This window comes from Pinus tabuliformis, chromosome 6 (genome assembly GCF_031772625.1).
Source record: "Pinus tabuliformis cultivar Carrire ecotype Pingquan chromosome 6, CPIR1, whole genome shotgun sequence".
Lineage (NCBI taxonomy): Eukaryota > Viridiplantae > Streptophyta > Pinopsida > Pinales > Pinaceae > Pinus > Pinus tabuliformis.
Window position 1 is genome coordinate 92,171,794 of NC_142292.1, and position 14,682 is coordinate 92,186,475.

Below are 14,682 nucleotides of genomic sequence, written 5' to 3' on the forward strand. Positions count from 1 at the left end.
TTTGTCACTTGCTTTATTAAGGAAAATTAAATAGTAAAACACAAACTTAAACTTTGTTTAAAATTGAAGTACATAAATTAAGAGAGTTTAATTAAAGTTGATATAAAATTAGTTATTTAACATGAACATTGAAATATTTTCCCTATTATTGACAACAAAATATTCTTTTGTTATTAATATATTTTTATTTAAAATATTACATATAAACTCAATATAGAATAAATTACACATCAAATACTACATGTAAACTCAATACCGAAAGAATTATTATTATTTATATATTTATATATATATATATAGATATATATATATATATATTAATTACATATCAAATATTACATTTAACATTTAAATTCAATACATAATGAAATTAATTAATTATATATATATATATATATATATATATATAGATACAGATACAGATACTTTATTTCCTTCTTTATATGATTTCTTTATTTCTTTAAAATTTCTCTTATATTAAATTATAAAAAAAAAATTAAAAAAAAATAATAATAATAAATAACTGTTTTTTCATATTTTTATGATTTTATCAAAATAATAAATTATATTCAATAATTATCTCATTTAAAATAATTAATATATATATAATAAGACAAATAATATTGAAAGAAAACTATAACAAATAATAATAATGAGAATCAATATCAAATGATGATTTTATAAGCCATAAAAAAAATGACCATTAATACTAAATAAAAATGATGATACTAATTTAGTAAGTAAATAGTTAAAAAAATGATGGTAAGTAAATAGTTTAAAAAAATGATAAAAAATCAAAATTATTTATCACCTATATTTTATATTTTAAACTATTTACATAAATGTAGTAACATTAATCATAAAACACTCCTTTAAACAAAGAAATAATGAGAATGAATATCTGTTTTAAAATTTATTTATCAATCGAGTGGTAAGATATGAGTGTCAAATGAAAGCTAATAAATGCTTATACAGAAACAGGGAGTCAACATCACTAAACTTTTTCCAGTCCTGGTACTATAATCACATGTTTAAGGTGAACAATCACCATCATCAAGGAAAATATCCTTAAAGGAAAACGCATGTTTAAAGTAAACTTTCACCCTTCAAGGCAGAACGGTGCCTTGATTTTGATTATGAAAATTGTTTATTTAAAATCTTGGAAAAACCCAGGAAAAAAAAAAAATTTACTCAAATTATATGAGACCATGCAAAAATTTAATAGGTAGTTTAAAATTTTAAATTCTGATTTTTAAATTTCAGTTAATAGTATTTAAAGATTTAGTTAAAATTATTTACATAATCTAAATATTTTAGTAATTTTTTAAAGCAGTGAAATCATTTATATATTTAAAATTTTATTTTAAATAACAAAAAACAAATAATTTTATTAAAAAAATTATTACATTATTTAAAAAAAATTCTACTGCACCAAAATTTACTTCCAAAAATATTCAACAATTATGGGAAAAGACCGTTATGGATGAATTACAGATTTATGCCATTATGTGGTGTAGCTCTTACTTTCCACTTAGTTTAACTGTTTGAAAATTATTATGTTGTGCCATTGTATGGTGCAGCACTTACTTTCCAGGTAGTTTAATTGTTTCTTAAGTATACTTTTTAGGTAGTGCCATTATGTGGTGTAGTTTTTACTTTCCGCTTAGTTTAATTGTTTGAAAATTATTATGTTGTGCTATTGTGTGGTGCAGCACTTACTTTTCAGTTAATTTAATTGTTTTTAAAGTATACTTTTAGGTAGTTTAATTGTTTGTTAAAGTAAGAATTGGGTGAGAGAATTTGGTGAGTTATCAAAAATTGACGGTTTAAAATGTGTTTTTGAATGCAGAAATACATTTTTAATATGTAGATTACACAATTTAAACTTTCCATTCTAACAAATCTCTCTCTGATTTCAAGTAAAATTAATTGAAAAATTAGACTATACCCTTACTTTCTAAAGTATTGGACATTTTTATGTAGTTCAGATGTTTTAATACAATTCCATATTTCAAAAGAGTAATAAGTAACAAAGAGAATTTGAAAGCTGTAATATACTTGTTCTAAGTTTTGAAGATTTTCTGGGCATATTTTCCTGTAGAATTGCCTGAAGTAGGGTAGTTGGAATCACAAATTTGAACTATGGGCTTTCCACAATTTGAGTGCTCTAGAGGTTTCCAGGCACTGAATCTATTTATCCATTTAAAAACCATTTTAAACAACAAAAACTCACAAACTAGCTAAAAACTGCTTAGCTAATAATTAGACAATCTTATTTTGAAATTTGTTTAGCTAAAACCAAAAACTTAAAAACATAGAATAATTAGAGAATTCCATTTCGAAAATCAATTTAATATACATTTCAATGTTAACAAAGAGCAGCAAGCATGACAGAGATTTTGATACATAAACCTCTTTCAATTTAAATAGCAATGAAAAATAGCCAATTTTTAACATAATCAGAGGATTTAAGGAACTTGTCAACACAAGCACAGTACCCAGGTTTTATTGAACTTTTAAACACCAGCACATGATCGGAAGCAATAGTTGCCATGTCGAATGGAAGGTACTATATTCCAACCAGCTGGAATACTACTAAGGAACACATGACTTTTCTGCTAGTTGCGCCAGAATTCGCTAAAATCTGACTCTTATTCTGCCCACCTGCAAAGAAGGTTGATATAAGAACCTTATAATAACGTATATTGACATCCATTGCAACCGAAAGCCAAAAACAGGTTTAATTTTCAATGGTAGAAATTGTTTAATTGTAATCGGCGTTTTAAATTTTAACGCATCAAACAAGAATTGCAACAGAACAAAAAGCACAGAGCTCAAAATGTTTAATCTTCACTGATAGACATTGTTTAATTAAAATTGTGTTTTAAGTTTAACATATCAAACAAAAATGTTGAATACCCTAGGATGAAGCAGAATCCTTTGAAATCCTTTCTAGGAACCATTTAAGTCCATCTAATCTGCTTGAGCTGCTCCTTAAGTCCATTGTATGCTACAAGCAAAACATTGAACGTGCCATCTCTTTTCGACCTCAATGCCAATACTTGCAACACTTAACTTGTCCTCAACTATAAATGATTAACATAGATCAACAATACAGGCACATCAGGTTAGTGTGGTTGCCGTAAACTTGACTCAGTCTTAGAATCAACTTGATATAGTTATTATTAGTTTAAGATTTATGGGCTTCAGGTTTAGGTAATTCATTATTCTGTTCATAGTATTTTCATGTTATGTAACTTATTTGAAGGTCTGATGAATCTTTTGTAAGTTGTATTTGGGTCATTGTGGTGGCATGGTAAAAAGATGAGGAAATTGTAAAAATGTCAAGGTGTATGCTGATGACATGCCTAGCCATTCCTCCATGGAGTAACCCATATTGGGGGACTCATGTAAATTTTGTCTCATGTGAATTTAAAATGATTGTGTTTATGTGTGTCTATTATGTTTTTATTTATCTCAATTTTTAAAATGATGCCAAAAGAGAAATTATAAAGCAACAAACATAAACTATGTACCCATGATTTACTGTTGAAAACTCTAACCAAGGAAAAACCTTCTAACAATAGATATTAAACACAAACAAGCTGGCTAAATGGAGAATCCCTAAGCATGTTAAAAGTTTTAACTACATATAATACCATGGGCTACCAATACTAACTACCTGAAACCACAATTGTTGATCTAACAATCTTCACTCCTTGTCGTTGTACAATTGGAAAAAAGCATGTTGCCAAGCCCTTGTGTATCCAAGTGATTGGAAGTTCAATCCCCCTGCACATATCTTATAGACCAAACTTAAAAAAAAAAAAAAATCTTGACTTCTTCACCTAGTCAAGTTTACCTAACACAACAAAAACCAACTTAGGCCAACAACACCAGTCAAGCTAACCTCAACCATCACAACTCTAATTCTTTGATATCAACCATAAGCTTACTTAAAAAGCATAATGCTCTCTACCTACCTCACTTATATTAGATTTCAATATGATATTGATCATACCACTACCTCACTTATATTAGATTTCAATATGGTATTGATCATACCACTACCTCACTTATATTAGATTTCAATATGGTATTGATCATACCACTATAGATAGATTTTATAGATCCTTGCCGAGCCCTATCAAAGATCCTCACCTCTTCCTTCCTTCAATTCCTTGATACATATGTTCTTCCTAGTCCTTGTGTTCTCTCTCGCCTTTTATCCCTCTATTTGCGCAATCCAAGTTACTAAGAGAATAGATAGAATAGATATGTTCATCCTAGTATATCTATTCCCTGTCTCCTTTAGGCTTTTATCCTTCTATTTGCCCAATCAAAGTTGCCAAAAGAATCCACCTCGTCCACAAAGACATTCTGCTTTGATTTCACTTTCTCCAGAGACTTATCTTTGTATCCCTTATCATCAACCCAAATTAATGAGATAATATAAAGTTGTATATGGTTGTTCCATGAAACTCGTAAAGGATTAAAGGATTCGCCTTTGAAAATATGTAGAGTATATCTACAAAGCCCACGGTGTGTGATTGAGCAGTAGGTTGTAGGTGAAAAAATATACCTTCAAAAACCTCATTTCATTTGCCAATTCTCATCTTCAGCATTTATCCTTAAGCCAATGTTCAGTTATGTCATTCCCCATCCTTTTCATGATACCCCTTCATATCTATTTTAAATTTGAAGTGAAACCCTTATTTAATTCACAGTTAGCAGGAAGCAAGGCTGCATGACCGACTATTCTTTGAACAGAAAGGCAGGCTTACATTCAGGGAAGCCTTTCATATGGGTAGGGGGCTGGTTCAAAAGTAGTGTAAAGACTTTTCCAAGACTCCCAATACTTAAGGTGCTTTATTAACAACTTAATTATATTTGAAATTCAAAAATATTACCAGAGAATTGTTAGTATATCCATTATAAGCCCATTCTTTGGTAAAGCCTTCCCTTTAAGCCCAAGGATTGAAAACTTGCTCATGGAAATCTTAATTCAACCCCTGAGATAGAGCTAACTAATAACTATTCAGGCTGATAATTTATCATAATCCTAGCCCTGTAGGAAAGGGAGGAACAAGGATTCTCGTGCCTAAGAACCAGGACTGCTGCTGTGGGCACTGTCGATTTTTAGAAGTTCAAGGTCAAATCCAAGCAATTATCGGAGGGTAATTGTAAAATACCCCCTTCATAGTCTGTTTTTTACAGAGAATGGCAGGCATTGTTTATCACTCTACCTTGTATGTTCGCAACTCACATTCAAATAGTATACATGCCCTTAAAGCATTGCACGCTTTTATACCCACCATATTCCTAAAAGAGCAATCCACAACAAAAATTGAAAACATAAACCTGATGAACCCTTAATTAACATGCATTTTCTTACTATATAGTATTCGGTAGGGAAAAGGATTGTGAAAACAAGCATATGAATCAAATTATAAACATCAAGGTCAAGATTCAATTTGGTTCATAGTGGTGCCAATGACCCAGGGCACACTCTAGATCAGTCTCACAGTAAGGGAGGGTAGCTGTAAAACCCCATCCATTCTTCGCCTCCCTAAGGACTATGGCGACATACCTCTCATATAATGTGGGGAAGCAGTACCATCAAGGTCCTAAAAATTTAGAGCCTTATCATCATCATACTTGGACATTTCAATTGAAATTTCTGATCTCCAGGCTCCACACACGCAGCATTACGGGAAGAGTCAATTAAGTTGTTACATGGTTGCTAAGAGGAAATACTTTATTTGTTCCCCCAAAAAAATAAAAAGCATCCTCATGGCAAACCCCAACTTGTACCAAATGGTTATCAGGATAAGAGGAAATACTTTAATTGTTCCCAAAAAAAAAAAATAAGCAGCCACATGGCAAACCCCAACTTGTACCAAATGGTTATCAGGATCAGAGAACTGCCATTGCAGATAAAGAAGGCCCAGTTATCAAGTTTGTTGCACATCTGGTTACAATAATTTCTAATCAGGTTAAACCTGCCGAGGCACACCTAAAGGCATTTTCTAGATATGGATACACCAACAATTGGAGCATCATCCCATGAATCCTGTAGAGTACACTTAGCTTTCTCCATATATAATATTACATTGACACAGATTCATCTAATGAATCTCCTCGATTCCATAGATGAAGTAGAAATTGACTAATCATGCTCACCAGGCTGTAGAATCCAGCTAGCAAGGACAAGGAAAATCCATAGCAAGAGACAAGAAAATGCAGCTTTTACCTGTTTTGTTAGCAGAAGCGCCGCCTAACCGCGACTGTCCTACAAGGACGACGAGGTCGCTGAGTCTGGAAGATCAGAATCAACAGCACCCCCAACACGAAAAGAAGCACATATCGACAGAGACATGTAGTATTATCAGTGTCCTCTCTCTTGATAATGTAATACGATCCCATCCTGATTTCTTTCTTTCTGCCTTCAAATTGAATTGTTCCGACAGTCTCAAAGATTTTTCTATCAAGAACGGAATAAACAAAGGCAGCCACACACTCCCAAACAAAATGTGGACAGAGTACTAGGTCAAGATGATTTCACTACAATTGCTTCACTCCAAAAAGAAAAACAGGGCTTGAAATCATCATTTGACAGAGTACTAGGTCAAAATAATTTCACTGAAATTGCTTCACTCCAAAAAGAAAAACAAGGCTTGAAATCATCATTGAAACTATTGTTATAATGTTTTCTAGATACATCACGATCAAAGATTATGGAAAAAATAAGATATAAAAAAAGAAATGATGAGCCCCGGACATTGCCCTTAACATTTGCCTGGCCCTGTACGTAAAAATAATACTCTGAAAAGGATAACTCCTTTTGGAGGGGCCTGCCATTGTCCCTGCCAACCCTCCTCATGTGAGGAGATTCTACATTTATAGGACGCGTGGAAGGTTCACCATTCTTACAAATTTCAGGGGTCGTTATCTGTCCCTTTAACCACTAATGTTTTGCCTATCTGTAAGACTCACGATGGGAATAAAAACAGAATGACAGTTCATATTAGGCCAGTTTCAACAATATTTCAGCCTTTGAATTTAATGCCTTTTTTTTTTTAATGAAAAGGTTGGGAGGTTTTAGAATTATACTGTGATTGTATCATGGCTGCCATCTGGATGTCAATATTTTTTAATACCAATTAATTCATTAGTCCATATATTTAAACCAGTATCCACATCATGTTGATACTACTTAAAAGTATATCAGGATCCTCATCATGTTGATACTACCATAAAATCAACTTTACATTTGAAGTGAAACCTACATTTAATCTACTGTTAGCAACTAAAACCTACATTTAATCTACTGTTAGCAACTATATTATTGTAATTCTTTTGGCTACCTCAAAATAAGACACTGGCATCCTTAAGTTTGTTTATAGATAATTTCTTTGGTGCGAAAACTTCGAATCAACAAAAACAATCGTCGTGGATCCTTGAAATTTGATAACATGCAGGCGTTCATGGATCCTTGAAATTTGTCAAGTATGGTGCCAAAATTTTTTTTCTAGGTTAAACAAGATAAATTTGATAAATTCTTGATTAAGGTATATATATTTCTTTAAATGTGTTTCATTTTATAGGAGGATAAAATAAATCTTGGGGTGGTAAAAGTTAAAAAGAAAAAATAAATTAAGATATTCTAAAAATGTGATTATTTCTAATTTTGAAAATAAAAATATCTTCTTGTTTCTTGTTTCGATTAATTATAAAAGGAATATAAAATTGATAAAATAAGAATAAATTTTCATGAAATTCAAAGTGAAGTTGGATATTGTTTAAATCTCAAAACTCTAAGAGATAAAGCTTGTGATACTTTGAGGCGTGAAGAGAGTTGAAGATAAAAGAACACTTTATCTTATAATCATATTCCATTTAATTTTCAAAATATTTATCACAATAACCATTTTCTTGACCTTTTAAATTAACAAAACTATTATAATCTCTTTTATCTTCTTAAAATCCCAAAAACCATATTAATATTAATAAAAGTTAATAACCATTATCCTTACCATTAAACAACTGAAACTATAATAAAAACACGAAATTAAAAATTCTGATTTTCAACCCTGAAATACAATATATCTCAATTTGAATTTGAATTTGAATTTGATTTATAAGACACTTTGCATATCACTTATCCCCTCCCAACAATGTATACACCATATATTTCAATTTGATTTCCTTTTCAATTACCCAATTTCAAAACATGAAAAACTTTGTAGATCAGGTATCTCCTCCCTAAGGGTACATTGTAATAACTCAAGTTATCTCCCACCTTAAAGGTACACTGCAATAATTAATTATTGCCCCAAAGGTCCCGGGATGAGAGACAGAGCAGCTGCCTTGTAAAAAGTCATTAATTCTTTCCCATTCCCAGCTTCATGGGATGAAACACATACCTCTCAGTTTGTAAAATGAGTGCCACCAAAGGTCTTTAGAGTCTTATTATCACTATCATACAGTATGTGGAAACAGTGCCAACGAAGCTCTTAAGGGTTTTACCATCACTGTATTCTAACATTTTCACAGAAATTTATCCTCTCCGCGCTCAATACAAAACAGAAAAACCCAAAACAGGAAAACCAAAGTAGTTTCATGGCCGTTGCCAAACGGGTGGAAATAGTATACTTATCCAACAAACAATAGAACTCCACATGACAGACCCAGTGTGTACCAAATGGGTATCCAGATTAGAGACCTGGTAATGTGTAAAAAAATACTAATATTAAGGAGTTTAGTGGAAATAGTTTACTTATCAAACAAACAATAAAGCTCCACATGACAGGCTAAATGGATCTGGTTTTTTTTATATATATAAAAGTAGTTTAATTGTTTTATGTTACTTAATTTTATCTGAAATTCTGTAAGGATGGGTTGGAATTACAGATTTTAATTATATAGTCTGCACAATCCAAATATAATTTAATATTTAAAAAACTCATAATGTCACTGCAATTTGTATTTGTGATTTCTCCAGTTTATTTGTAAACACATCAGGTTATGTAAACTTTTAATAAGATTAAATTAACACAAAGTATCTAAACCGTGACTAGACAGTTATGAAATATTATATAAACCATGAAATTCAAAATCCAAATTCCTTTACCTCAAAATATTATATAAATCATGAAATTTAAAGTCCAAAGTCCAAATCCATGGGACTCAAGTCATCTAAAACTAAAAACAAATAAATACAAAGCACCTAAATGTATTCAGCAAATTTAGCAAAATGTTCATATCTAAACTACAGAATACATCTAGCTGTTTTCTCCACATGGGTTATCTGGATAATGAATTTCACAATTATTCCCATTCCAGAGCTGCAGAATGCATCTCGCTCCAGTGGATATACTGAAAATGGAATTTGATAGCGACAGAGCAAAAGAGTGCAGGTTTTACCTCATATACATATTGTTAGCTTAGCACATGCGCCTCATCGCCACTACTTTTTTTCTTGGACGACGAGGTTGAGCAGTGACCAAGAACAGAAGCAACAGTGCCCCCAACCCCAACCCCAAAAACACCCCATACTGGCAGAGGCATGAAGTAGAACCACCATGACGATGACCATGACCATCATCTGTCTTAATAATGAAATACGATCCCATCCTGATTTCTTTCCTTCTCAAATTCTCTCTCAGATTTCTCAATGAAGTTGTAGTATCTTAATGAGAGCAAGTCCATTATAAGTTTCAAGGAAAAATCCAGCTGGGTAATTAGTTATTGTATGCCATATAATATTATTATTTTTTAATGGATATGATCTTCTCATATTATATCAATTAAAAAAAAAAAAAAACCAATCATTAACTTATGACATTCTACTTAATCATTACTTTGCTGATTTCTATTTTTTCTGTCGGTACCTCCAAATGCCAAACCTAAAACTCCAAAAAAGAAATAATACATTTTGCAAGGCCTACCCCATATGTCTTCCCACTGGACAAGTGCTTCCCTACCCCATATGTCTTCCCACTGGACAAGTGCTTCCTTCTTTTTGGAGTACGTCCAGCCAAGACAATGGATATTTTCCATTCTAATTGTTTTACAATTTTTGTAATCAATATTTGTGCGGCTATAGTTTTATAGTTTTACTATAGTTTTATAGTTTTATTAATATTTGTGGGGCTATAGTTTTATTAATAGATTGAAGCAATAAATATTTGTTAATTTTTATAATCACAATATGTGTGGCGCTATAATTTTATTAATACATTAAAACAATATATGCCATATATTTAATTTTATTTTATTTTATTTTATTTTATTAATACATTAAAACAATATATGCCATATATTTAATTTAATTTTGTACTTGATTAATTTCAACCAGTAACATATGCTACCCAGTGTATTAATGTGCTACCCCACTATATTAATAAAGTTATTGCTATACAAATAGCCCACAAGTTTTAGAATTAAATACGTGTAAGTGTAGAAAGTGGTCCTGGCAATCGATACAACCATAGTGAAAATGAAAGCAGAGCAACCAGTTAATAAAGATTCAAGCATTCAATCATTTATTTTCAGAACGCTTGAGGTTTGGTCTATAATTCTCATATCTCCGGCTCTTTATAATAATTATACTTGCACGCGTTATTTCTCTTATCAAGACATATCATTAAGGGTTGGATAACCCATTTTCTTTTAAAGGAGATGTTGTGGTTTGGTAAGATAATTTTAAATTTTAATAAATTTAAATTATTAAAAATATTTTATATATTGAATAATTAATTTTATGATGACGATGATGGTGGTGGTTAATGTTCGCTAAGACCAAATATTGGTCTATTGGACCTAAAGAAACAAATTATTTATTTTGATTTAAGATTTTATTTCTATGCTCAAAAAACTTGGAGAGAAGCCTCCCGAGCTCACTATAATTTTGACATTGTAAAAGGCTAAGAAGGTCAGTATTGTAACAAAGATTGTGAAATAGAGATCTAATGTGGTTGTACGCGGGGCACTCTAAGAGGAAGTGGTTTTCATCCTCGATGTTCCTATTCTCACATATATGGCAGATCATTTCCATCCATGGCGTTTTAGGAACCGTCCAACGACCTGTTTCACTATGGAGCTCATGAGAATTCATTCTAATCTTTGCTATATTAATTTTCTTCTTTGAGCTAGTTAAAATAGAGAGATGATTTTGATCTTCTAGGGTGGGGTTGATGACCTTCTTATAATAACTTAATTTTCTTTTAGCCGCTAAATCTTTCTCACGCCACATTTTTTATTTGAACTTAGAAGTAACAATATCTTTAATGTTATTTATGTTTTGCAATGCATCATTCTCGTTGATCTCCCAATAGTTTAACCAGGCCCTTGTGTCTTTATGCCACCCCCGACTGAGCCTTAGGTGGTTTTCGTTGGAATTTAAAGCTAGCTTAGGAAGTCTATGATCATCTATGTTATTGAGTTTGTGCTTGTACAGTAGAAACCTAATCATAGCTAGGCTCTTAATAGGGGAAAGACCTGCTTCTATAAGGAGAATAGGATAGGGTGTATTACTTTTAATTTTCAGGTTATAAGTTATAAAACGCTTCTAGATTTGTTCAATCTTTCTCCATGATTCTCTGGAGATGATGCAACCCCAAACCTCATAGCCATATAAGATAACAGGAGTGACTAAAGTTTCAAAGAGGAATTTCTTTTTATCCCACATTACGAGGTTTGTTGTTTTACAATTATTTTCAAGACCAAAATAAGCTTTCCACCCCCCATTAATCCTTTTCTCAATGCTATGATTCCAATTGAGCTTGTGATGAATATCAATTCCTAGGTACTTGTAAGATACACTTCCTCCAAGTTATTATTGTCATACATAAAATTAGCATAAGTGTCCTTCTTGGATTTGATAATCATAACTTTTGTTTTGTCAGTGTTAACAGCCATACCCATGGTAGTGCAGAAATCCTTAAGAAGCCCGAGTTGTTTATCAAAATCAGATGGGCACCTTGAAAGAAAAACAATATTGTCAGCATAGAGAAGAAGGATGACGACTATCCCAGCTAAGATCGTGCCATCACATCCTGCTTCCTCTAAATAGCCTTCGAGCTTATCGATGTAAATTCCAAATAGGGCAGGGGAGAGGGGGCAACCTTGTTTAACTCCGATGATAAACTTAATATCTTTCGACCACCCCTCATTGCTCTTTAGCTTGGCAATTACATTCTCGTATAACCTTATAGCGACAGCTCTCAACTCGAGAGGAACCTTTAGCTCTTCTAATCTATTCCAAAGGTTGTATCTAGGAACCATATTGAAAGCCTTTATAAAGTCCACAAAGCAACAAAATAAATTGGATTTATATTTTTTAAATTATAATAATAAGTTTAATTATATTTTTTAAATTATAATAATAAGTTTAAGTTTAATTTTGTGTTTTTGTGTTTTTTTAGTATTTTTTTGGGTTAATTTTGTTAAAAATTTTAAAGAATTTATTAAAATTATAAATTTAAAATGTGAAATGTTACAAACCTATGTAAGCAATATATATATATATATATATATATGAAAAACAATTATTTATTTATTTATTTATTGGAAATTTAAACAACACATGATTATGTATTAATGCTAATGACAATATCAATAATGTTTTGCACCATAGATTTAATTCCTACCTCATCCATTTATATCGACTCGTTAATTAAATATACAGATTAAGAATTAATAGAACTTTTCCGCCATGGTAATTTCTGGTTTAAGGGACAGACCCCAACGAATTACTATTATGGTGATTGATTTGTTTTGCAATTAATTTGTTGGGCGCCGTGTCTGCCCAGGTTCGGCGGTGTGATGGATCTGGACTCTTCCGTTGGACTCCAGTCAGGGAAAATTTTAAGAACCCTCCCTAAATTTACATGTATAATAAATGGGCGAATCTCCATAGTATATAGGAAAAATGGAAGGCGATTTTATCAATAATATGATATGTATATATAACTTTTTGGCGAATCTCTCACTAGGCATGGCGAATATTTTACTCAATTATAAAATCTTGTGTTTATTGAATACACAAATGAAATCATTGCATTTCTTTAAAATATCTTTTGAAATCAAAATTACCGAAATTACATATCGATAACCTAGTGGGTGTAGGATAAAATTCACCCGTGCCATTCACAGAAAGCATGAGAAAAAACCTAATACTATATATAAAACCAAGAAAAATTCAAATTCATCACTTCTAGGGACCGTGTAACCACCCTGCCAATACATAAGTATGTTCCTGTTTGCAATTAGAAAAATTACCAAAGTGCAATCTGTTTACTCCACTTCTAGGGACCTCGTAACCACCCTGCCAATACACAAGTATGTTCCCGTTTGCAATTAGAAAAATTACCCAAATTACAATATGTTTACTCCAGCATATGTTGGAAAGTTATAGAAGGATGACTAGTGCAATCAATCCATTCCTCTTAGCCCTGGATTTGTTTCAGTTTAAAACAAAAGTATACAAATATACTTTTCCAATGTCTATGCTTTAACCATTCACCTTAAGATGTTTTTACAATATAATTTCCTATATCTATTTAATATCTTCATTATCATAAAAACCAACCTATATCCATCTTAACTCCACATCTACCACTCTTAGGGGGATGAAATCTATTTATCCCTCTGACCACTTGGTAGACCCGGAATTAAGATGGATCTAAGATAGAATTTCCCCTTTAAATAGTCTATGCTCACATGAATACCATGGGTCAATACCATGGGTTATCATAAACCTGGAGCTTAAAAATTACTATTAGTAATTTATAAAAATTAATAAAATTAATAGTTGATTTTTATTTTATTTTTTATTTTAACCAAGCTAAAATGTTTAACATACATTAAATTACAACATCCATTTTTACTCTTGATCGGATCAAATATTTTTTCACTCTATGCTAGTTTGCATATCACGATATTTGATACCTCTCGGGGGTTAGTAGATCCAGAGTAAAGATGGATCTATGCTGGTTTAATTCCCCCATTTAAATAGGCTACATTCCAAGTGAATACCATGGGTCAATACCATGTGTCATTTTGGTGAATACCATGGGTCAATACCATGTGCCATTTTTATTTTTATTAATAGGGTTAATAATGTTTTTTGCATGGTATTAATAACAATCCAGTCCATGGTATTTGTCCCATAGTATAAATATGAGGTGACTTATGGAGTAAATATAAAAAAATGTTTTATTTGTTTACCATACCTCTCGTTTATTTATATTTTTATTAATTTACCATACCATTCATAAATACAAGGTGACTTATGGAGTAAATATAAAAAAATGTTTTATTTGTTTACCATACCTCTCGCTTATTTATATTTTTATTAATTTACCATACCTCTTTTACAAATATGGTATTTGGCCCATAGGATTCACTTAAATAAAACCTCTTTCTTGAGCCTTCATAAATAGAATGAGGGTTATGGACTAAATATAAAAAGAGGTTTTATTTATTTACCATGCGTCTAGTTTATTTATATTTTTATTTATTTACCATACCTTTTGAGTAAGTATAAAAAGACGTTTTATTTATTTACCATACCTCCACTTTACTTATATTTTTATTTGTTTACACCCTTGCATGTATATAAGGTGACTTATGGAGTAAATATAAAAAATGCTTTATTTATTTACCACTCTCATTTAT

At 31.3% G+C, this 14,682-nt stretch overlaps 1 protein-coding gene across 1 annotated transcript in view; it reads right to left on the minus strand.

Annotated features, from left to right (window-relative positions):
- Positions 1 to 2,306: 2,306 nt before the first annotated feature.
- The window catches only part of LOC149257407 (uncharacterized), an 85,756-nt gene continuing 73,380 nt past the window's right edge, over positions 2,307 to 14,682 (minus strand). The window contains exon 3 of the mRNA XM_089414269.1: positions 2,307 to 2,664. The gene's annotated coding sequence lies outside the window, so the exon portion shown is untranslated. The remainder of the gene's footprint in view (positions 2,665 to 14,682) is intronic.